This window comes from Grammomys surdaster, unplaced genomic scaffold (assembly GCF_004785775.1).
Source record: "Grammomys surdaster isolate TR1022 unplaced genomic scaffold, NIH_TR_1.0 125979, whole genome shotgun sequence".
Lineage (NCBI taxonomy): Eukaryota > Metazoa > Chordata > Mammalia > Rodentia > Muridae > Grammomys > Grammomys surdaster.
This window is the reverse complement of record NW_021620795.1, coordinates 4974339-4996242: the sequence shown is the minus strand read 5'-3', so window position 1 is coordinate 4996242 and position 21904 is coordinate 4974339. Positions and strand designations below refer to the sequence as shown.

Genomic DNA, 21904 nt, shown 5'->3' with positions numbered 1-21904 from the left:
AGAGAGAGAGAGAGAGAGAGAGAGAGAGAGAGAGAGAGAGAGAGAGGGAGATTTTCAAATCTAATTTCTTTCCTTCTGTTTCTTCTTTGCTTATAGCTGGTCTTTGCTACTTTTGGCATTCTTCTTTTTCCCACCCTTTGTCTCCCCCCCTTCCTTTCACCCTTAATACTAGACAGGAGAGGAAAGAAGAAGAAGGGGAGAGAGATCCCTGAATCTAATTTCTTCTTTGCACTACTTACTACAAACAAACTGAAACCAACCCCTCTGAATGTCCACCAACCCTGGCTTGGGGGGGGGGGTCTTAGCATTTATATATCCTCTGAAAAGTTCCCAGAATTCCAAAGGTCACACAATCACAAGAACTCTCTGCAGCTGGCAAAACCACATCTCCGTTAGAGCATGACGCAAATCATAGTCAGCTGCTGTGGACAGAATGAAGCAGCCCCATATCCTACACCTGGGATTAAAATGAAAACATATTCTTACAATATTTCTGTGGTTTTTAAAGAAGCCACAGTTTTAGAATTCTCACCACAGTGGTGTCACATTATCTAGCCCAGGCTTGCCCTCCTTCACCTCATTAGTGCTCCAGTTACTATTGTATGCCACCAAGCCTGGAGTTTCTTCACCTCTATCTTGGCCAAGCAATTCCTCAGTCAACTACTAACTTTTTAATTTTAAAAACGTCTTTGTAATGTTGTTCAGATCCTTTTAGTTGTCCTCAGAAGGAGAGTTAGTACATGTTACTTAATCCTCTTTAACAAAAGTGGAAGATGTTGCATGTATTTCCCAAACCAACATGTTAGATTAGGTCTTAGGTCATCAGAGAATGCTTGGATTTGATGCTTAAAATTATGTTGTTTATGGGTAAGTTTCCCAGAACTACTACTGTCTTCCTAATGTAGTCAAAACACGTCATTACTTATACACAGAAAAGAGAGTTATGAATAGGAAGCTTAAGTGTGGGTGATTTAAAAACACAATTGTCCTGCAGTAAAGGTTCTTTTAATCTGATAATGACTAAGCAGATGGATAGGACCTTGTTTTCATTGACACTTTGTCCTTATACTGATAGGGTCAGTGAAAATGACTTAGGCTTTAGTTAACTCTTACAGACAGTTTTGTACTTTATGGCCTATGGATAAGTGTCCATGGGAGGGGTGACTAGCTGGGCTTAAAAGGACACAATTGCTGCATTTCTGTGACTTAGGTAGATAGGAAGATTGTTGCTGGAATGTTATTTCCTTGCTAGTGGTTGCTATTACCTGTTAATGTGAAGAAGTCCCTGACACTATTACTGATGCCATGTTGTGCTTGCAGACAGCAGCCTAGCATGACTGTCATCTGAGAAACTCTGCCAGCAGCTGACTGAGACAGATGCAGATACTTACAGCCAATCATGGGACTGAAGTCGGGACCTCTATGGAAGAGTAGGAAGAATTGAAGGAGCTGAAGGGGATGGCAACCCCATAGAAAGACCAACAATGTCAACTAACCTGGTCCCCTGGGAGCTCCCAGAGATTAAGCCACCAACCAAAGAGCATATATGGGCTGGTCTGTGACCCCTGGCACACATGTAGCAGTGGAAGAGGATGGGCCTAAACTTGTAGAAACTTGATGCCCCAGGGAAGGAGGATGTGGGGGTGGGGAGAGGTGGGGTTGGGTGGGTGGGGGAGCACCCTCTCAGAGGCAGAGGGGAGGGAGGATGGGGTGAAAAACTCTTGGAAGACAGACCAGGAAGGGGGGCAACATTTAAAATGTAAATAAATAAAACAATTTTTAAAAAGATCTGAAGAATGCCTTCTCTGCCAAGATACAGTGTACCCTCAAAACTGTGAGCCCCAGCTAACTTTTCTCCCCCAGTGTTGCTTCTGTTGGGTATTTTGCTACAGCACCAGAGTTAGTAACTTTTACCCAAGGTCAAAGATGGGTCTCAACTTTAGAAAACCATTTTTCACAATTATGGGTAATTCATTTCTTTTGCTGTAGAATTCTCTCTTGGTTTCGATGGGAAGCGTGAAACCAAAATTGAAACTGGAATCTGGCAACTGAAGAAGTGTTGCTTGATATTTTTTCATTTTTCTTGAATGTATTTAGGTACTTTTTAGTGGCACCCCATCTTTCGTGTTCAGACTGAGATATTTCACAAGTATCCCATGGCCATATGTGCCGAACAGTAGAGAAGCAAATGATGTGCTAGGAGCCTCTTGCATCCTGACCGTTTGGTCTCTTTCAGTCCTCTGCCATATTGCCCTGTCTGCAGGTGCAGGAGCAGGTGCAGGTACAGGACATGCAGAAGAGTCTGGCATGCAGAACATGGAGCAGAGCTCAGGCTCCTGTTTTAGGAAGGTGACAGCACAGACAGTTCACACTGGGATTTCATAGGCTGAGTAGGAACTTAGGAATGAATCTGGGGTTGTTTTACATGGGGAAGCCACCCAGAATATGCCTCTTGTCCTTCTAATCAGGTCACTGTTCTTAGAAATATAGAATTCTAAAGAAGTCACACTGCCTTACGTATTTCACTATAATCTTCATATCTTTAACTCTGTATTTTCAATTTTAGAATTTAGTTTAAAGAAACAATGGGAAATGTTCAAAGAGATTTGTGTACAAGGTTCTGTTTCTGTTTGAAACAATAAAAAAAGGAAGCTATAGTTCATTATACAGTAGGGGATAAAATTTTGGAACATAATAGCATACTATAAATTAAAATAATGGAAAATCATTCTCATTAAGTTAAAGAAAATACACACAATATGTGCAATATGGAAATGCAAGAGCAGAAGTATGTGTGTACAGAAATCTATTCATAGGGTTACATAGAAGCTGTAAGCTTTTTTTTGTGGGTTTTTTTTTTTACGTTTCACAATTTTCCACAACAAACACCTATTCCTTTTATAGTTAGAAATAAATACTAATATATTTAGTTGAAAGTTATACCTGTTAGAAACTGAGAGTTCATCTTAATGGTGTGAATACTTGTTTAAAATATTTCTATCCTGGCAACTGTGAGATAGCTCAACTTACTGCCAAGTTTCTATGGTTAGGACCCACAGAAAGAACCCACCGACACATGTTATCTGCTCTCCTTCCCCCTAAACACACACTCACTGGATTCAAAGAGCACCAACTTAATCAAGAAGCATCATGGGTAAGGACTTCTGTGGTTGATCCTCCTCTCTCTTCTTCCCATCATGCTCATCTCCCTAGCACGTGCATAAGGCCTAAGGATCTGCAAGGGCAAAGGAATCTGAGGAGGTGTTCTACATAGTAGCCTGGAATATTCCATGGGCAAATTGTTTTTGCTCACTCAGATCCCTGAAAAGTGGTATTCCAGCTTTATGGATGAAGAAACTATTTTTGAAACTAGAGCCCTGTAAAGGAAATGGTTTTCCTTGATTCTCTGAGTGATTTGGAGCTTTTTAAAGGGCTTTCCTTATTGCTATGATAATGATCAGAGGAGTATGTGTGTGTGTGTGTGTGTATGTGTGTGTGTCCCTGTGTGTGTCTCTGTGTGATTAAGTTATTGCCTTTCCATTTTTAACAAGCTGCAGAATTGTGGAATTCAGGAAAGAGAGCTTCAAAAAGGTTTTGGCACATTAATTTTTGCTCTAAATGTTAGAGTTCTATTAAAATATCCCATCCATCTTGCTTTGAGTAACTTTCACAGGGCCTTAACTGTGTGCCTGCCGTTATGCAAGAGAAGGGACAGACAATAAGTAGGTAGTATTCACTTAGCACAAATTATGTCTCATATACTATTCTAACCAATTTCCTTAAGTAGCATTGTATTGAACAACAGAATTCTAAGTTGTGATGGGTAATTTCATCTGTGTTCCCCTCTCCTCCTTTACATTTCATCTACTCGGGTTTAGCAAGCTCATAGTTCTTCTTCCTGGCAATCTTCAAATTTCCCCTAACATTTTCTACGCATGTGCTTTTGTCCTGTCAAGCAGCCGTCTTGATAGGAATTGCCAATGTCAATTTTTCCTTTCAGCGTTCTGGGAGTGTGAACCAATTTAATTCTCATTCTTTCTTCTCACTATACAGAAGCTACCTTGGGATAGCGGGATTTGTTAGAGAGGTATGCGGACCTGGCCAGTAGCTATAGTTTGTCAATTAGCCTGTTGAAGAACAAAGAGGGGTGTGTGTGTGTGTGTGTGTGTGTGTGTGTGTGTGTGTGTGTGTATTTACTTATTTTAAGTAATATTGTGGAGAACTTTTGGGGCTGCTTGGCAGGAACCTGAGATTGGCCAAGGAGAAGGAAATGGACTTCAGGCAGGAATCTGACATTGGGCATGACAAGGAAGTAATTTCAGGCAGGAATCTAAATCTTAAACTAGAACAAATTAGGCTTCAGGCATGAATATGACTTTGGGCTAGGACAGGGAAGTAGGCTCAGATATTTTGGTTATCCTGATAAGCCCTTAGAAAGTGATCATGGGAGTGATCACGGAACTTTGTTTATTGTCTTGCTTGCTCCTTGACTATTTGCATCTATTGCATTGCTAGTTCCTCAACCTAGAACTGACCTTAATATTTGCATGTAATTAAAATGGTATAAAAGCAAATTGGGAAAAAATAAACCTGCCTCAGCCTCAGAACTGGCTGGGGTCCTGCTGCAATGTTGTCTAATTGTCTTTTTTCTTTTTAATCCTCGCTCCTGCGCTGGAGAACCTGTTGACTGACTGAGCTGGCCTGGTGATAATATTGTACTAATTATTTGATAATTTCATATAGTGTATTTTGCTCATATCCTCAACGCCTCTGAGGCCCAGCCCAACCTCCTTACCCATTCAACTTCATGTTTGTTTGTTTCTTTAACCTATCATGTCTAATTTAGAGCTGAGGAGTCTGATATTATTATTTTAAAATATTCATTTGTATTTAATATGTATAAATAGTTTGCTTGCATATATACCTGAGTACCATGTGCATGTCTGGTGCCTGAAGAAGAAGAGGGTGTTAGATGCCCTGGAACTGGAGACACAGACATTAGGGTGCTGGGAGTCAAACTCAGGTCCTCTGGAAGACAGTCAATACTCTTAACTACTGAGCCATCTCTCTAGCCCCTATTATTATTTTTAATTTGTGTGTGTGTGTGTGTACACATGTGTATATACAGCTGTATGTGTACTGAACATTTTGATAATTTTTATTTGTGTGTGTATGCATGTGCACATGGCATGTGTGCTCTGATGCATATGTAGAAGTCAGTGTTTGTGTTAAGTTGACAAGTGAAGCTATGACAGTTCATATGAGGAACCATACTAGACATCATAGGTGTATTGTGGGGATAAACAGTGGGGTGTGGAAACAGACTGATCCTGGTTCCTGGCCTTACTATACTTTTCAGCCATAAAAGTATATATGTATCTTGGTTTTTCTTTTCTTCCTGTTCTCCTCTCTGCTTCTCCATGTTGTCTCCTCATTTTCCTCCTCCCTTTTCTCTTTATTGGTTGATTATTATTATTATTATTATTATTATTATTATTATTTATTGCTTTAGATCAAGATGCAGAACTCTCAGATCCTTCTCCAGCACTGTATCTGCCTGCATGCTGCCATGCTTCTTACCATGATGACTTAACCTTTGAAACTGTAAACCAGCCCAGATTAAATGTTGTTTTTTCTTATAAGGGTTTATAAGAGTTTCCTGGGTCATGATGTCTCTTCACAGCAATGGAAACCCTAACTAATACAGTCTTGCTCCATAGCTCAGGTTGTTCTGACTCCTCCTGTCACCGCCTCCCGGGTGTTGGAATTCCAGGCATGTGCCGCCATGGTCAGCTTCTACCTTTTCTTCTGAGAATGCACCATTAAGTTATATTTTTGGATAATTTTTTAAATGGAAATTACTAACAGGAATATGGGTATAGGGGTTTCTTACAGTGGCAGTAGCAACTCAAAAGCAACGACAACCACAAAAAACCCAGTTGTGTCATTGAAAGGCCGCACTGGAACACAGATGATATGTCATGAGAGTTGCAGCCCTGGAGCTCTCTGCACAGCTTGCATAGGGCTGACAGTGGGACAATCTTTTCTTTGCACCTTGGCTGGTCAGAGTCTTGTCCCCTGGAAACTGTTTGCTCCTTTTATAAAGCTAGGAGGTGCTCTGAGAATCTTACTAGTTTTCATTTTCTCAAATACCAGATGTGGTGTTTTGTTTACTTCCAGGGTCTCATGAGTTGCCTCCTCTCTCCTAGAGAAAACCACCTTAGAACACATGCTACTTAAAAGTGTTAAACAATTCAAATATGTTAAAATAAGCAAAGGAAACAAAGTCTACAAGAGTAAAGAATGAGTCTCCATAAATAACAATACTAACAAAAAGGCAGAAGTTATCTTGTGTTGCTGTGGTGGTGAACACCATTGATTCTAACAATTGAGAAACTGATGCAGAAGGACTGTGCCTGAGCTACAGAGTAAGACCCTGTCTCACATAAAAAGAATAGAAAGAATATAATAAAAAAGAGACTTGGGGAAATGGCTGAACTGTCTGCACAAGCAGGAGGACTTGAGTTCGAGTCTCATGTAAAAAAAAAAAAAGCTAAGCACACTATGCCTATAATCCCACTGATGGAGAAGAGAAAGAATTCCCTGGGTGTTGCTGGACAGCTAACTATGCCCAATCTCTCTCTCTCTCTCTCTCTCTCTCACACACACACACACACACACACACTCACATGGGGGTGGTGAGGAAGGAAGAATGAGAAAGAAGGAATGAGAGGAGGGAGGGAGGGAGAGTGAATAGGAAGAAAACCAAGAAAAAAAAATACTGAGAATAAAATGAAAATTTACCTTTGTGGCTCAATAACCAACTTAAGCAGGTAGAAAAAGTAACATAAACTTAAAGTTTGTTAAATTGAGATTATCCAATCTGAAAAATTCTGAATAATAGAAAAATCATGCTGGTACCTTGATCTTGAACTCCCAGCCAGAACCATGGAACTGTCAAAGATAACAATTTAAGGAACAACAACAAGAGAGATTGAGAGAGAGAGAGAGAGAGAGAGAGAGAGAGAGAGAGAGAGAGATAGGGAGGGAGACAGGGAGACAGGGAGAAAGAGAGAGAGAACAAAGGTTATGCCAATTTATGCAAACTTACATATAAAAGAAGTCATGGGAGACGAGGCAACAAACCTCAAAATTGAAGAAAATCAGTCTATCATCTAAGACCTAAAACAACTCCAAATAAAATAAAAATAAAGAGGTCTACAACCAGATACATGCCATTTAGCAAAAGCAGTGGTGAAGAAAATTTATAGGTTCAAATCTCTGTAATGCTGGGTGTGATGACACCAATAATCCCAACACTTCAGAGATGGATGAAGAATGGCCAGGAGTCGAAATCCAGTCTTTCTTGACTACATAGTAAACTTGAGTCCAGTCTGTGATATATGAGATCCTTGTCAAAGAAGAAGGAGAAGAAAAAAAGAGGAGGAGGAAGAAGAGGGAGGAGAAGAGAAGGAAGGAAGAGACAAAGACTTTAAACTAACAACATAACTTTCAGCTTTAGAAGGATGGAGGGGTTTGGGGAGATAGCTCAGTGGTAGAGTGTTTGCCTAGTGTGTAAGACAGTGAGTTCAATTCCTAGCACAGAATAAAACAGGAGAAAAAGAAGCTGTATGAAGAGAACCAGCTAATCCAAAACAGAGGGATAGAATGAAATCAAGACATGCATGTAAAGAATGAAATAGAGGCCAGGCAGTGGTGGCACATGCCTTTAATCCCAGCACTTGGGAGGCAGAGACAGGCAGATTTCTGAGTTCGAGGCCAGCCTGGTCTACAGAGTGAGTTCCAGGACAGCCAGGACTACACAGAGAAACCTTGTCTCAACCCCCCCCCCCCCAAAAAAAAAAAAAAGAAAGGAAAAAGAGTTTGAGGCTGGCCTGATGTTGTGGACCATCGGCCACAGTCGACCGGGTTCACCTGAAAGAGAGGCTGGGAATGGAAGAAGGGACAGGAGGGCGGAAAGAGATGAAGCCAGGACAAAGGTTTCTGATCGTGGCTCCATGCTTTAATGTTCAACTTTCAATTTAAAGGAGATAACCCACTCCCACCTCCAGAGTTCCTTCTTGCTTCAGCCGGCTGGGGGTGAGCGCTGGGGTTGAGTGAAAACCATCCTGCTGGAGGTGAGAGGAATCCATACTTAACTGATGTCAAGAGAAGTCAAGGCAAGCTCAGCAGGCAGTCTATTCTTCTCAGCTTGTGTACCAGGCTACAGACAGCCAAGGAGGTGCCAAGGTAGGCAATGCCTCCGGAGTCCTATTGTTTGTCTCCTCTCTCAGGCCTGCTCAAGGCTGGGGGAAGGGCACAGTTCCCCCTTTTTAGTTTTATAAGATATGAGCAGTGCCAGCAGCTGGATGAGGTACAATATTTCATCCCATCTAGGGTACAGAGTGGCCGGGCGACTGTGCCTGGCTTAGGTTGGCATCTATATTACTCCTATATTACCCGTGTTTGAGGAACATACATAGCATATTGATGTAAGTCTCTGTCTTAGGTTTATAGGAGCTCAAGACACTCTTACTCGTCTCTGACTAACGGGCCATCAGTGGCACACTCTTTCCCATAAGACCAAAACCACATTCAGACCAAAGGACCTGTGGGCATGCACTAGATGCAATTCTTCATAGCAATGGATAACTGCCATGATGAAAGCTGAGCTTGCTGAGAGCGATCCTGTGTGAAGGCAACCTATCTATCTGCTTGAGACACAAGGTTTAAAAGGTTAAAAGCAACATGATTTATTCAAGCAATGTAGAAAATAAGATTGGAAGCAGAATTGGATTAGTGTCTAATCTAACTGCTGGTTGACAGGGATTTAGACACAAAGTCTGGCTTTAAGTATTGATGGAAACTGTATGCCAGGTTAAGTCAGCTGGCAGATAAGGATTTTGAGCCATCATCATCAGAATCACAATTATTAGGCTCGAGATCTGTGTCTACTTGACGGACCAATCTTTCAGAGAGCCATCGGGCTCCGTTCTCTTTTTCTGAACAAATACATACTGAGCCACGGCCCCAAATTAAAACATGGTCGGGACCACACCAAGTATTAGTTAAGAGGTCTCTCCACGTGACACTGGCAAATGAGCTGGAAGTAAATGGATGCCAGTGGTGATCTGCTGCAGACTGACCTTTAGCATCAGTCTGCAGAAAATTTAAAATAACACAAAAGCAAGGTGTGCTTTTGGTAACCTTGGGGGGTATAATTCCCCCTTTTTAGTTTTTAAAAGCCAATTTTTCAGAGTTCTTTGTAAAACCAGGGAAGAAGCATCAGTAGCTGTTCTTCCCACATTCAAGAGGGTTATCAAGATATTATTTTAAAGTTCTATAATCTCTCTTTCACAATTCCTTGTCCTTGAGAATAAGGAATCTCAGTAATAAGAATAATATTAAATTGTCAACATACCATCTCAAGTGTTTGACTGTAATAGACAGTTCCATTGTCTATAATCTGATATGGAACATCAAGCATAGGAAAATAATGTAGGCAAATAACTAATTATAAGTTTTAGTTGCTTTTCTTGTTAAAGCAGTTGCAACTAAAAAGCCTAAAAGGGTATCAAGTCACATGTACATATTTTAATTTTCCAAAATCAAAAATGAGTATTTGTCATAATTGATCATGTATAAGTCCTCAAGGCTTAACACCATTATGAAAAATGAGGACACTGAGAACAAGTTTTTGCAATTTAACTTGTACACTTTCTAGAAATATCAATTTATTGTCTCTAGCTACTATTATTTTGACGATGTAAAGAATAAGATTGTATCGTCAATTGTTTCTATAAGGTCTATAGTCTGCCTGGTATACAAATCTGTTCTGGCATTGTCCTGAGTTTCAGGCAATCCAATATGAGCTCTTAAATGTCTTATAAAGTTTAGTGCATGTTTCTTAAATTAAGCTACATTTGTATAAATAACTGTAAAATTTGAGAATTAGAAATATCTGAAAAAAAAGAACAATTTCAAGCAATTATAAACCATGAGCCATATACTGTCTATGAGTATACAAATTTAAAGCTTGACTTTTAGCATTTCAAACAGTGGCTACAGCACATAATTTAATTATTTGTGCTGAAGCAGGGGGAAACCAAGAAAATGATCATGTGATCTAATTACATATACTGTCTTCTCAATAGATGAGGCATCTGTAAATACAGTAAACATCTTTTCTATGGGCTGCATGCAAATTTATAGGAAATACAAAAGCATGCATAGAGAACAACTGTAACAACTTGTCTTATGGATAATGATTATCAAATTTGTCTAAAAACTTTGCCATGTAATATGCCAAATATCATTATTCTCTAATAACCAACTTAATTTCTATTTGGAATAAGGAATTAACATTTCATCCAAAAATACTTTCAGGATTCTATCTTACAATCCTGTATTAACACTGCAATAGTTTCATAATAAGATGTTCAAACTTTCCTTATAGATTAAGAAGGATGAATCCACATTAATGGTTTCTTTTGCCAAAGGACTGTTGTGAGCACATGTGTAGCAGCAAACAATTTATCATAATCTATATAATTTATCTTTTGATAACTAACAGCTTGCTCTACTTTCTACAAAGCTATCTATCCCTCATCAGTTAATTGTTGAGGGGAATTAGGATTTGCATCTCTCTTGAGAATATCAAACAGAGGTTCAAGTTCTCCTATGGTAAGCTTAAGATGAGATTTTAGCCAATTAATATCTGTTAACAACTTTTGAGAATCATTAAAAGTAAACCATTTTTTGTATGTATACTTGTAAGTCAGAAAAAGGCACTAGATCCCACTACAAATGGCTGTGAGCCACCATGTGGCTGTTGGGAATCGAACTGTAACATTTACAGTTGTGAGCCCAGCCTTTAACAGCTGAGCCATCTTTCCAGCCCCAACCATCTACTTTTATTGGAAGTTTTCTGTGCCACAATCTGTCCAAGATATAACTGAGTTCCCAAATATTGAAAAGATATTGCCTTTGAATCTTTTCTGGAGCAACAAGCACTCTAAAATTTTAAAGCTCATTGTATTAGAGCAAAGGCTTGTAGAAAAACTCTTTTAGAGAGATCAGCTAGTAAAATATACAATGAATAACATACACTGAGAGATTTAAATGTTTAACTTTTGTATTAAAGCAACAACAAATTTTTAATGCCATTAATCGTTCCCTGAGACAAACCTTTTTAATGATATCGTTTCATGGGCTCTCAAAAATCACAAGTAAATTCACTGAATTTAAACCTTTTACCTTTACCAGGATATAAAGGAACAATAAAAACAATCTTTTAGATCTATAATAATTCTATATGTATTTACTGGAATGGCAATTGAAGTAGACAAGTCAGGCTGTAATGCCCCATTAGTTTCATAAATCTTAAATTTGAACTTTGTTTTGGATTAATTGAATAACCAACTCCTTTTAGCTGAATGAGAGTATCAGATAAAAGCCAAGCTGAAGGCAATCTTGTCTTCTAATAATTGTTACATAGCCCCAGTATCTATTGTATCTATTAATCTTTCAAAACCTTTTTCCTTCAATATTAGTTTAAGATTAGGTCTCTTGTTATTGATAGATCGGACCCAATACACATCAGAAGAACCAAAGCCATCTTGTCCTCTATCACTCAACAAATTTGGAAGGACCCAAAACAAGTTGAGGAATTCCTTTGCCAGCAGGTAGTTAAAATGCCATGGAGGGAAGCAAGCTTAATTTTAATTCCTCCAGCATAATAATAACTCTTGACCCATAAGCTGCTGTGAATTTTGGGCCTGAGGCTGACACCTCCCCCATGAGGAACAAGCAAGGCAATCAACAAATTCTGGAAAACACCTTTCTAGGGGCTGGTCGTGAAGACCAAGACAAAAGGAATGTCTCACCCAAGCTTCTGCAGAGCCCAGTCTGCATTGTCTTAATTTAAATGTAAATGTTCTTAATCTCAGCCTGTTTTCTGAGACCTGCAGGCCTGTGCTGTATCACAACTGTTTTAAATACTTTCATTTAACTCTAACTGTTGTCTCCTCTTTTCTACAAACATGGGCGAATCAAAAAATCTCAAACTCAAGATTAGAACTGTCAACTGTAGCCAATGGAATACTGGCAGTTTAACTATATTTTTAAGTTTCTTTTGCAACATTAGAGAATAACCATAATTTTGAGAAACAAAACCAAAAGCAAAAACAATGTAAACAATCTATTTTCTCTAAAATCTACACCAAGTAGATTACCTTTATGTTATAAAGTTTTGCTGCCAATTCTAATATATGAATGCATGAAGCAGCTTTAAATCTCATTGAAGAGACATTGTTTTAAAATTGTATTTTTTATACATCTGGTTTCTGAATGATTCCAACCCTGAGTTACCAGTTTTAAACCAACTTTCTGTTACCAAAGTTGTAAATTTCTAATCACACCCAATAACTTATAAGCCAATAATCTATAACCAAGCCATGTAGAACATATTTATACTTTTAAAACCAATCAGAAACAACAATGAAGTGGCTATGCATCTTATATATGTAGACCAAACAAAATTTCTTCCTTTTTCTAGCTGCAATTTCAAGAGAAAGGCACCTGTCACAGAGATTTTTCTAGAACAACTCTCAGCTTCCTTATAGAATCCAAAATGCTGCTGGCCCCTTTAAGATCAGCTTATGCAAACAATCAATTTCTGAAAAGGCTTTTCCAGCTCAGCTCGACTCTTAGCTACAGGTAACTCATCTGTGCACATTAAGACTGCCTTTAAAACAAAGTTAAACTAGACCAAGGGTTGGATCAAGCAGTTTTAACGATCTTTTCTTTTGAACATGAAACATAGAACAAACATTTAGACAACGAAACAAAAAACAAACAATTGACACACATGGACATTGGCATGCCAAGGACAAACAACAAAGAAAGACCTCTAGGAGACAAAGAGAAATTCAGGATGTCTCCCGAATTTCCTTCTGTTCCTAGGAGAGCTCTGAAATAGCCTTTTCATTCCTTTTTGCTGACACAGCTCAGAGAGAGGACAACTGTTTTTCTGGAACTCTTTCTCTCTCTCGCTCTCATATTCAAGATGTAACTTTTCATCTTGTTCGTTGGAGATGTAGCAGGCAGCTATTGTAACACCTCAGTGCCCTGCTTTCTTAGTTTTCCAATTCTTCCCGCCTGAAGCAGCTCTTAGACTTCGGGCAATGCCTGTTTAGAATTCTCCTGACCTATGATTTGCTGTCACCTCCTAGGCAAAATCGGCACCGGCTCAATACCTAATTCACCTAGACTGTATCCCCTTAAATACACTTCCTGCAAACACAGCCATAGCTAGCATCAATGCTGTTCATTGCTTACCAAGTGTCCAGGATACTCTTCTTCTTGTTCCATTTTCCGTAGAGCTCTACCCAAGACAGCATCCCTCAGCTGGTCTCTTGTGTTCAGGCTCCAAGTTGGGCACCATTCTGTTGTGGACCATCGGTCACAGTCGACCGGGTTCACCTGAAAGAGAGGCTGGGAATGGAAGAAGGGACAGGAGGGCGGGAAGAGATGAAGCCAGGACAAAGGTTTCTGATCGAGGCTCCATGCTTTAATGTTCAACTTTCAATTTAAAGGGGATAACCCACCCCCACCCCCAGAGTTCCTTCTTGCTTCAGCCAGCTGGGAGTGAGCGCTGGGGGTGAGCGAAAACCATCCTGCTGGAGGTGAGAGGAATCCATACTTAATTGATGTCAAGAGATGTTAAGGCAAGCTCAGCAGGCAGTCTATTCTTCTCAGCTTGTGTACCAGGCTACAGACAGCCAAGGAGGCGTCAAGGCAGGCAATGCCAAGGCAGGCAATGCCTCTGGAGTTCTATTGTTTGGTCTATTGTGGTAAACAAGGTCTTGTCTCTCAGGCCTGCTCAAGGCTGGGGGAAGGGCACAGCCTGAGTTACAGAGTGAAACTGTTTCAAGAGTTAAATACTATGTTTATGACTGTCAGTGGGGTTTACTCTAGAAATGCAAGTTTAGTTGAACAACTTGTAGTTTAAATGAGATTGGCTCCCATAGACTCATGTATTTGAATTCTTGGTCCCCAGTTGGTGGAACTTTTTGGAAAAAGACTAGGAAGGTTGGCCTTGTGGGAGGAGGTATGTCACCAAGGGCAGGCTTGGGAATTTCAAGAGGCCACACCGTTCCCAGTAAGCTGTCTCTGCCTCATGCTTATGATCAAGAGGTAAACTCTCAGCTACTCCTCTAGTGCCATGCCTGCCTGCCTGCTGCCATGCTCCTGCCACGCTGACCATGGATTCTCCCTCTGAAACTGTAAGCCCAGATAAACTCTTTCTTCTATAAGTTGCCTTGGTCAATGTGTCTTATCACAGCAATAGGAAAGAAAGTAAGATACATCTAAAATTAATGTAATCATATTAATGACAAAAAAGACAGAATCATACCAATACTTTAATAATCACAGAAAGTGCATTTGTCAAATTCAACACGCTCTTATGATGGAAAAAAATGCAGTCAATCAAGGGTCATATGTGTCTGGAATATGTAAATAGATAAATACATAAAATCGAGTAATCCAACGTCACATTGGCAAATGATCTGAACAAGCATTTCTTCAAAGAAGTATACAGCAAAGTTGAAGAGAGATCACAGTGGTTAAGAGATCTGGTTGCTTTTCCAGAGGACCTGGGTTCAATTCAAAGCACCCACATGGCAGCTCACAATTGTCTATGACTGCAGTTCTAGCACATCCAGCACCTCTTCTGGCCTCCGTGGGTGCTTCATGCAAGTGATACATAGGCATGCGTGCCAACAAAGCACCTGTACTAATAAAGTAATTTAAGGGAACAAGATATACAGATGGCTGTGGTCAATAAGCAGAGTATTATTCTCAGCATCACTGACTACAATGAAAATGCAAATCTAAACCATGGCCAGATAGCAGTTCTTCCTCAAATAGAAGGCTGCAATAACAAGAGAGACAAAAGCAAGTGCTGGCACAGATTTAGGACATTTTATGCCCAGCCAGGGTTGCAACAGTTTAAAAATTATTTGTTATGGCTGAATTGTATCCACCCCTATAAATGAATGAATGAATGATTTACTCATGAGGGCAGGGTTTCAGGATGTAGTCCAAGAAGTCTTGAAGTCTTCAAGTCTAAGTCCTCCTGCCTCTGTTTCTGAGTTCAGGAACTAGAGATGTGTGCCACCAACCCCATAAATTCATATGCTGTAGTTGTAAATCTCACCGTAGAAGCAGAGTAGAGAGACTGGAGAAGCCTACACCAAGATTGATGTATGAACACTGCATTGTGTATGAAGTTCTTTGAAAAATAAGACTATATGTACATGTTTGTGTATTTATATTGATAGTACCATAAAAAAGATTGATATATGGAAAAAAAGCCAGTTTACAGAGAAACCCTGGAAAGCCTTCCCCTCCTGGGACTTTATATATCAAATAGAGATTCTAAGGCTGGTTTATGGAGAAACCTTGGAAGTCTTTCCCTAGCTGGACTTCAGTTAATGGACACAGCCTCCGTGGGAAAAGCCCACATTGTAAAAGTATTGGAGAGGCTGGCACTAGGTATATGCCCTATAGAGGGTCATGGGCTTTTTTCCCATTTCTAATGTCCTCAGTGTAATTCTTTGCCTTGGGACATACTTCACCAGAAAGCTGGATCTCAGATCAGTGCTTATTACACCATCTTGGAATGTGACCATATATGGAGATAGAATTTTACTGAGTTAAAGTCATTAAGGTAAAATCGTTAGGGTGAGATTTAACCCTGTTATTACTGTCCTGATGAAAGAGGAGATTTGGACACAGACACACACAGAGGAAGACTCTTCAAAGCAATACAATGATTAAACAGTCAGGTGTAGGCCATGGGGAGAGCCTGGGATGGATTCTTTCCTCGGGGAACCAACTCTGCTTCAACCTTGTCTCTTCCTAGTCTTGGGACTGTGAAACAATGAATTTCTGTTGATTAAAACCATCTAGTTTGTAGGACATTTGTTACAACAGCCATAACCAGAGCAACACATCATTCTTACAGTTTTTTTGTTTGTTTGTTTTTGTTTTTTTGTTTTTTGTTTTTTTGAGTTAAAGACAGATCTTTATTTCAAACTCTGATCTACCAAATTAGCATTTCCCACCAACTCTGGGAGCAGAGACCTTCACAGGCTTCACAATCTTTTGTTTAGGTGCTGCCTCTGTGGGGGCCTTGGCAGCAGCCATTGCTGTCTTCTCTGATGCCTGCTTAGCCTTTTTTGCTTCCTTGGCAGCCCTTATAGCCTGCGCTCGCTCATCTTTCCTAACTTCTGGTTTCTGATTCCTCTTGGCCACTACATCAGCTAGAGATGCCCAGTGATGGCTCACCGGAATTTGACTGTACGGCGGGTTCTTTTCTTTTGAATTTCTTCTGACTGTCCTTTCTTGTGTTTTCTTCTGTAGAGGACAGTCCAGTTTGTCTGCCGAAGATTGCTTTTGTAAAGGAGTTCTGACTTACATTTTGCATTAAGAAACTGGAAAACCTCCCCGTTGGTCCTGGTGTAGTGTTGTCTGTGTCCCAGGTAGATCTTGTACCCACTGAAACTGCACAGTTCATCCTTCATGGTGATAGATGTTGGCCTTTGCGGGGTGGGGAGGAGATGGTGAAGAACCCTATAGTTTTTAAATAAATTAGCTGACTTTTTTACCTAAGTTATAGAAATGGGAAATATGGTGGTTTAAATAAGAATGGTTCCTTTAGGCTCATATATTTGAATGCTTAGTCATTGGGGAATGGCACTACTTAGAAGGATTATGAGGTGTGGCCTGTTGCGGTAGGTGTGAAAGGAGGGAGAAAGTGTGCCATTTCAGGTAGGCTTTGACCTTTCAAGGGCCCAAGACAGGTCCAGTGCTTTTCTCTTCCTGATGCCTGAGGATCTGGATGTACAACTCAGCTACTTCTCCAGCACCATGTCTGCCTGCCTGAGGCCATGCGTCCCATAATGATAATGAACTAAACCTCTGAAACTGTAAGCCAGCCCCAAATAAATGCTTTCTGTTAGAAGAGTTGCTACTGTCACGGTGTCTCTTCACAGCAATAGAACCCTGACTAAACCAGGAAGATTTTGTGAATATTTTTATTTTGGCACATTCACAGGTGTTTTACAGGTTATTTCTCTGTCACACATTTAAACGGACTTCTGATTCCACGGACTGAGGAACAAACATTACACTTACCTCTTTTCTTCCTGAGGTGCAAAGCTCTCAGCTAGGCATTCCCTTTCATACCGCTTGCTGAAAGGAAGCTCACTTTTGATATCAGCCTTTGTGAGGCTTATGAAGAGTTTCGAGGCATTTGTCTTTCAGGGTTCTTAGCAGAACACCTGCAGCAGGGAGTCCTTGCAGGCTGATTGGCTGCTGAACACTGAGATTGAAAAGGGCCTGATTTGAAAGGAAATGGATACCATTAATCCTTAGTAGAATATCAAAAGTCGTAGGATACAATGCACATCAACGACTTCCCAGGAAACCGACACAGAGTGGCAGCATATGCTGCCTGCTGAATTTTGATCATCTTTACAAATCTCCTATGGAATCACTTGAATTTGTAAAACATTATTTATTTACATCCCAAATGTAATGTAAAGCATTCCAGTCCCTCTCCCCTTTGTCTCTGAGAGGGTGCTCCCCCACCCATTGACACACCAACCACCCAGCCCCTCACTTCGCACACCCCACTCACCACCCAGCATACCCCTTCCCTGAAGCATCAAGTCTCTACAAGTTTAGCTGAATCCTCTCCCACTGAGGCCAGACAAGGCAGTCCTCTGCTACATATGTGCACAGGGCCATGGATGCCAAGTTGGGCCAATCACTGGATGGCCTTTCCTGAAGGAAAAGAAGAATTGTTCTTTTAGACAGGAACAAATTCCTGGGTCAGATTTGGGAACAACTTTGTCTGGGTCAAAACATTTGAAGATAGGTTGGTGACTCTATCCCTCCACTTGGAACCCACAGCACTTGATTTTTGAAAATTTTTTTTTACATTTCATGGCCTGTGTGATAATTTGCATAGACAAAATACAGCCTTCCAGCTTTCAGTCTGTGGGTCTCACTATTTTTGGTTTGCTGTTTTGTGTTTGCTAGAAAGACAGAGACAGAGAGGCAGAGACAGAAAGAGAGACAGAGACAGAGGGAGGGAGAGGGAGAGGGAGAGGGAGAGGGAGAGAGAGAGAGAGAGAGAGAGAGAGAGAGAGAGAGAGAGAGAATAATCCTTAGAATAATCCTTAGTAGAATTGGACTCAGGCTTGGAAGAAATCAGCTAACCACCACTCATAATAGAAACTGAATCACCCGGGAAAACGGTTTCATCTGTGAGAGGCTGAGAGCGTGTCATGGTTATGTTGATTGATGCAGGAAGATCCAGCTTAATCGGGAGAGGAGCTGAACAGAGAGAGGATCCTGGGCTGTGTAAAGGAGAGAGGGAGCGATGTGCCTGTGTTCCTTGTGATCTTCTGACTGGCAGCTGCTTTAAGCTCCCTCTGTCTTGACATCTCTGCTGTGATAGATTACCTTGAACTGCGAGCAAAAATGAGCTGAATTTTCTTCAGGTGCTCTTGTCAAGCCCTTTTCCTTTTTAAATCACAGCAACAGGAAAGCAATCAAGACACTGCTGATGGTAAAATTGATTTTACCAGCAATGACAGTGGATTTTCAAGTTTCCCATTTCCAGGTTCTTTGATGGAATTTGGCTCTTAGAAGACTTTCAGGATATCCAGGTCTCCCATATTTAAAATAGCTCAGAGATTCTCTGGGTATCTGTGGGAATGAGAGTGGGTGGGTTTGTCAAATCCTCACAAATGAATGGAGACTCATCAACACAGCCAAGCTTACTTTTACTTGAGAATTCCACAGTTTGAAATGTTCAGGCAGTGATTTGAACAGATAACTCCTTCAGGCAATCTGCAGCAGAGACATGGGATGAGAATCTGCCACACAGGTAGCTGAATGACTGGAGGGACAAAAACTGGTTGGTGTTTCTTTGGAGCCATGAACTGATGGGGGAAGACCAAGGAGCTTCATGTTTTATCTTATGTACTTCATTTTATTTGACTTTTTTGTAAGACCAGGTTTCTCGACATAGTCCTGGCTGGCCTACAACACACAGAGATCTGCCTGTCTCTGCTTCCAGAGAGCTAAGATGAAAGGCGTGCCACCACACCTGGTAGGAGTCCAGTTGAGATGCTGAAGGTCATGGTGGAACATGATTGGGTGATACTGTCATTTCATTGAATTATTAAATGATGAATAGTTCAAGTAGAAATGGCATAATTATCCTCCAAGTCACCCTGTTACCACAAGGAAATGAATCTCCAATGGTCACATCATGCTGTCCCTCTGTACACCTATACAGGTTGCTAAGGTTTGGGATCTGGCTTGAAGGTTGGAAGAAGGGGAGAGTCAAGATATATCAAGAAGAGAATTTAAGATTCATGGAGGCAAGAGGATCGGGAGTTAAAAGCCAGACTATGCTATACATATTAAATCTGAGCCCAACTTGAAATCCTTGAGACTCTCTCTGAAAACTAAACAAACAAACAACCCAAAGAATAAAATGAAGAGAATTTTGTAATAGAGAATAGTTGAATTCCCACGATAATCTGGTCATTGATGCCTAAGCATCAAAACTTGCAAGTATTTAATCTTCTCTATTGGAGACACTTACAAATTGCATATTATGCCTTCACAGTACGGGATAAGTAGGCAGTATGCTCTATACAATTCAACCTTGTTAATGAGTTTATCATTATAAGCATTCATTCTTGGTCTGTGTAGACTATAAGTTAACCTAGCTTAGAAGGCTCTTGCAATGAACACATTCTACTGTATGCAGTCCTGTTCAAAACAGTCTCCTCAAGTGGATTTAAACTGTTCTAATGATGTGTGTGTGTGCATATATATATACATATATATACAGATATATGTGCATATATATACATATCTATGTATAAAACTGTAACATATTTGAACCTTCCTTAGCAGTGCTGATCATTCACTGTGCTGTGCCACAATGCTTCTAGGGCTGTAAAGCAGGCTTTCGCCCACACTGCGAATGCTATCTGCCCATTAGTCACTTAGTGGTCAACTCTGTTTCTCAAATTGACTGGCACAGTGCTAAGTGCTTGAGTTCAAGTGACTGGACTCTTACTCCCAAAGTACAGAGTAGCACTGGGATTCTGCAGTTTAGACACACCAAAGAAAGATGGCAAAGTGCTTCCCTCAGGTGAAGGGATGAAATCCCTCAGCTTTCCCACTCGGAGGCTGCTGGCATCTATGATGAGGACAAGAAACTATCCGTGAAACTCAAGAAGGAAAGCGAAATGATGCTAGCTTTGTGGCCACACTTCGGACTGCAGAGTTTACGGCAGCAGTGCCATTTCCCTCCCTTCACGTCAACCCGTGGGAGCCTTTCACCTCAGACCACAAGAACACACATGCAGTATGCCAGGTGATTCCAAGAGGAGTGTTTAGTTAGTTCTCGTTACAGTATCTTGCTGGAGTTGTTGTATTTTATGATCAGTTGTCAATCCCTTTCTCACTGTACCTGTTTGCTTTGTTTTGGCCTTGAGATAGGGTCTTGAGATAGATAACAGTCTGAACAGTACCTTGCTACTTAGCCCAGGCTGGCTTCAAACTGGTGATCTTTTGCCTCAACCTCCTGAGTGTTAAGATCAGAGGCATGTATTATTACACCTGGCTACAGTGCCCCGTTTAAAAACTTCATTATAGGCCTGTACACACAGAGAAAGCCACCATATGTGGAAGGCTCAGAACTGCTTGCAGTTTCAGGTGCTGGGGTGGGGTGTGCCACCACACCTGTTTCTGTGACTTTCAATCTAGCTGTATATTTATATTTAAAGTACTTTTCTAGCTAGCAAACTGTTACAAGTACAATAGTGGAAAATTATTTAAGTAAATTATTTTTGCACAGAAAAAAAAAATCTAAGTGGCCCTTTAAAATGCACAAATAGATGTGGTGACCAGGCCTGTACTCTGGAGGCTGAGGTGGTAGGATCATGAGCTAACAACGGGCCAGCCTAGGTCACATGATGAGTGCTTGTCTCAGACATCCAAAATAAAAACAAACCCACAGTGGTTCTCTTAGAGAGAACGTAGAGCTGCCACTATTTTGTCTAGCTTCTGAGTTCTTCTTTTTAACCAGAACGTAGGCCAGTGCTGGCAACTTCCTTCCATGGTGGCAATGCCCCTTGTATGCACTACGAGGCATAACGGCGATTCGCTGTGTGTAACTGTGAGCAGTTACTGAGTGCCCCCCGCCCCGCCCTGTGAGCCTGTGAGACGGAAGCTTTAGTCTTTAAGGTTAGGCAGACTCCCATGTGAGGGGCTACCATTTTGGTTACTCCAGATGTTGCTAACATTTAGCACAACTTTTGCTGTGGATGGATTTAAGTCTACCATTTTGATGTTTGTCTCCATTTTGTTCCCACTTTTCGTCTCTCGTTTTTTGAACTTTTACTCTTCTCTCATACATTGGATTCTAACCATGATTTCCTCTCCCTCCACTCTTCCCAGTCCCTCCTTACCTCTCTCTCCCCCAGATCAACTCCTTCTGTTCCCCCACCCCCAAAAAAGGCAGAGACACCTTCCCTCCCATTTTTAGACAACCATAATGTATATGTAGAGGAGCTAGTTCAGGCCCATACAGGGTCTGTGTTTGTTGCTTTGGTTTCTCTGAGGCCCTATGAGTCCTGCTTAGTTGATTCTGGGGCAGACTCAGGATAGAACCAAACATAACTGGCATAAAATAAAATAAAATAAAATAAAATAAAATAAAATAAAAGTCAATGAAATGATTTCCAATGATATACTATACTATAATGCTACACTCACAGATTGGTATCTAGCCCAGTTCTCATCA

General features: G+C 40.7%; 1 pseudogene; it reads right to left on the bottom strand.

The window, feature by feature from the left end:
• Positions 1-16116: 16116 nt before the first annotated feature.
• Positions 16117-16598, bottom strand: LOC114609717 (annotated as a pseudogene).
• Between the last annotated feature and the right edge of the window lie 5306 nt (positions 16599-21904).